The sequence below is a fragment of the Glossina fuscipes genome, unplaced genomic scaffold (genome assembly GCF_014805625.2).
Source record: "Glossina fuscipes isolate IAEA_lab_2018 unplaced genomic scaffold, Yale_Gfus_2 26, whole genome shotgun sequence".
NCBI lineage: Eukaryota > Metazoa > Arthropoda > Insecta > Diptera > Glossinidae > Glossina > Glossina fuscipes.
In genome coordinates this window covers 5,198,308-5,202,657 of record NW_023998421.1, presented here as the reverse complement: position 1 = coordinate 5,202,657, position 4,350 = coordinate 5,198,308, and the positions used below count along the sequence as shown (strand labels likewise).

Below are 4,350 nucleotides of genomic sequence, written 5' to 3'. Positions count from 1 at the left end.
ACTCGCACGCACGCGCACAACGCCCGATAAAACATATGGTTTCGTTTAGTATTGTGGTGCTTTGATGAAAATCTGTCATGTTGTAGTTGCGACGCGAGTACAGATTAATGTAAACTGATTTATTAATTATAATCTAATACATATGACAAGCTAAAGAGGAAAAGGGAATGAAATTGGATCACGTATGCATATACAAACCTCATGACAATCTTGTTGTAATGCTGCGCCAAATAGATTCAACATGTTGTTTAGATTTGTGCGGTGTATTGATTTACTGGAGTATCGCAAATAAAACAACAACAACGAAACACTATAATACGGAACAGATGGCTTTTTCAACAATCAAATAAATTATACGCAATATGGCCTTTAACATGTATGCATGTATTGGCTCTACCTCTTTCCCGCTATATACATATACATATACATATACATATATATATATATATATATATATATATATATTGTGTGCCCGTGCAGTTGTTATTAAATGAATTGATTCTCATTTGACTGGCGACGATAATCTGATGTTTTGTGCGAATCTGTAGTTCAATGCCTAACATACGAGGTGGTGCTTATAATGATAGCACTAAGACTATCATTCAGGTGAATTAATTTAAATAAATTGAAACATTTTGTTAATAATTTTCTTTCAACTTTTATGTTATCGTTTAACGTATACATCAATCCGTAATAGCCGTTCAAGTTATTCGAATTAAAACTCATTTTTCAGCATATTTTTTTTTTTTTCTTTCTCTTCTTTTTTTTCTTTTTTTATTATTTTTATTTATAGCCTCTCAGGTGGAGATTGTGTATGCTTGGGTGTATGCGATGTATATGTGTGTATGTGTATATATGTATGCATGCGTGCCGATCGCCTTAAGTCTTCCTAAAGTGATGACTTGGAGGTCCTACGAGATAAGTGAAATACACATAACCAACATTCTTCTTCCTTTTCGGTGCATATCTGTGCTAAGCGAGCGAGTATTCAAAAATTCTTGAGTCCTCCCCACAGACCGCAATGAACATGCATGCATGCATGCATGCATGAACGCATGTGCATACGTACGTGTCTCTTAAGATATAATTTATGTAATTAAATTTCTGTTTTTGTACTTCTGTTTATGTATTTGAATTGAATCCACATATATACATATATATATATATATTATTTGTGCTTATGTTGGTAGGTTGGTCGGTCGATCTGTTGCACTGCTTGCAGTACCTATGTTGTGCGCTTTTGAATGCAGCGTAGCGCACATAAATTTAAAGCTTTTTAAGGGCAAGGCGCTAACCCTGATATTTATCGATATGGTAAAATGAGAAGAGTAACTATATAAACACATATACGCACACACACACACACACACACACACACACACACACACACATGCATGCATGCATGCACAAACAAACAAACAAACATGCATACATGCATACATGCAAAAGTCACAACAAGAACAACAGTAACTTTAACAACAATATGAAAGAAAAAATGTCAGGACGTATGACAATTTAAGCACGACACACCAACCAATTGTTATCGCTTGTCAGGCGTCAGCAACAAGTTGCAAAACACGTTAACACACATACGGACACACCCAAATGTCTATTATATGCATTCAAACATAAACAACCAATCAACCTACAACTACTACCATTATCGCATGCTGAAGACAAAGGAACTTAACAACGTCGTCGGGGTAGAGAAATGTAAAAAGGTTAGTTAGTGTATTAATAGTTAAGAATGAGAGAGAGAGTGAGAGAGAGAGAGAGAGAGAGAGAGAGAGGAAAGGCGAGCAGAACGCGCGACATGCCAAAGTGAATATAAATACATTTAAATGCCATTAAAAGTAAAGCATACTTACATACTTGCTGGATGGCGGAGGCCAAAAAAGGCCAACTGGACTTGAAATGATGATGCATTTCCATCCCCGTTCGTTTTCCCTTAAAAACACATCACCGTCATCAACAAGAGCAATAAGAACAACAACAACAACAACAACAACAACAACAACAACGACGGCATACTGCATGGAAGGTGTATGCAAGCTAAGGCATTCAAAGTGCCACAACTGGTGCGGAATGAAATCAAGTCAAGCTAAAAACTCCAACAAAAACAACGACAACGATGATTATAACGACTCTCAACGTCAGTTCACTGTAGAGTTTAGTTCTGTGGTGTGCTGTCAAGTAGTCTACAATATACAGTTGACTGCATACTTTCATATTTAAACACTTTTTCTTCGAGAAATGAAAACAACAGTAACAACAAAAATGCTTTTGCTACCTTTTACAGACAATAAAAGGCGCAACATATGGACCAACTACCAACTAACCACGTACTACGGCTTCTGCATTAAAATAACAACAGCAACGAGGCGAGATTCACTGACAATAAGTCGGACAGAAAGTTTAAGGAGCACAACCTTGCACTCAACTCTACCATGAATGTATACAAACAAAGTCGTAACATATATATATGTATATGTTCGATCACGCCGCCGTGATAAGTGAGCGTACACATCTACTAGGGTTTATATATTGTAAAAGAGAGTTGAAACAGAGCTTTACCGACCGAGCTTACCATTTGGTTGGTACTTGCTGCCGATGCTGTTGCTGCTGCTGCTGCTGCTGCTGCTGCTGCTGCTGTTACTGTTGCTGCTTTGTTCTGTGTCCTGTGGGTTTGCATTTATCTTATTTTTTTTATGAAACTCTCCACCAAATTTGGTTACACCACCACATAGCTGCAGAGATAATCGGTCCAGTGCCAGTTGATAGTCTTCGTTGTGATGCTACTGCTTTACTGTTCCTGTTTTGTCATTATCAGCATTCGCACAAACACACGCACACGCGTATACAATTGTTGGAATTTTTTTTTTGTCTATATCTTTTTAGCACGTTAATTGCGTGCTTAGTTAGATGCCGAATAAACTTCGCAACAGAAATTTATAAACAGGAACAAACTAGTCAATCGTGCTCAATCGTTGTACGGAATCAATCACCAAATGTAAGTCTGACGATATTTCAAAGTACGATTGAAGAGTTAAATATATCTGCACTAGAATTACGGATAAACGGCACATTTTTAAGAAGAAAATCCCGCATTAAGCGCTGAAGGATCTGCTTGGCTCCCAAGTTCCTTCGCGCGTAATGAAGATGAAAGGCATTATTAAGTTAAGTCTAGTAAACGTGTATTCAATCGATAATGAATATATATATATATATATCTACCTTTATATTTTGTTGCTTGCTTGTGCTTATTAGAAAAAGTAGGGACTTTTCACACAACTTTTGGCATATGGACAGTGGTATATATGTGTGTATGTGTAATCACTCAATCATAGGCAGTGAAAGAAAATTTAACACCTACCGCAATAGAAGCATTCTAGCAGTTATCAGTGAGCTTAAGGACCGCTTCTGATGGTTTTCGGATTTGACTTAACGTAAGCGATTGAGAGAAATTTGGAATCAAAGTTTTCGTTTCTAACAAAGCTTTGAAGGTGTAGACTTATAAATGCAGACAAGCATCGAACGGACGTATGAAAATCGGTTTCGCTGGCGAAGAATGTATACGACAGATGACGAAATGTGCGATGTCGTGTAACTAAAAGCGCTAAGCGTTGCAATGTGAGTTACGTTAATGATTTTTAACCATTGTGCTCCTGCGTTATATCATCAAATCAATTAAGAATTAAAGGATTCTAATTTAAAACAACGAAAAGATGAAAAAAAATTTAGAAAACCGCCCCCATTGCTTGGTTGCTCCAATAAATTTTTTTGCAGTTCCTTAGTGGCTGCGTGCAGAATAATCTCGAAAGATCAACTTTTATCTACGCACATACGCAATAAAATACAATTTGCGGTCGCACGCACTAGAAGTCGAACGTGAGATCTTCCAAGTGATAGTTGGACGCTTTCTATGACGATTGGACTATTTGTCGCTCATTCCAACAAAATATTTATGCCGATAATTAAAGCCTACTGATGAAACTTTAACTTACAGACGGCAGAGAGGCAGAGTAAGTACTAAACGGAACCTTGCAAATATTCCCCGAATCGTGCTGATCAGCTTATTAACTGGCGTCGATTTATAGTTTCCGATATATATGGCAAATTCCATCGATTAATCCCGTTAGTTGTTGGTTGTCGATCCGCTGCAATGAATAGAGAATTTATAGCTGTCGATAAACAATGCATTGTTGCTAACTATCGAATGAGTAACATTTGTTCAAATTCAAATCGAGTTTACTTGCTGCAGATAACTATAAAGCGGCTCCACATTGGTTAGGTAGAAAATTTACAAAGTTCCCGACGCCTTTTTGAAATATATGAAATACGTATACAAGA

General features: G+C 37.1%; 1 long non-coding RNA gene across 1 annotated transcript; it reads left to right on the top strand.

Annotated features, from left to right (window-relative positions):
* The first annotated feature begins 463 nt into the window (after positions 1–463).
* Positions 464–3,168, top strand: LOC119635503. The gene is made up of 4 exons (XR_005247062.1): positions 464–606; positions 794–1,065; positions 1,191–1,314; positions 2,300–3,168. It is a non-coding gene; the product is annotated as an uncharacterized LOC119635503 (long non-coding RNA).
* Positions 3,169–4,350: the final 1,182 nt, after the last annotated feature.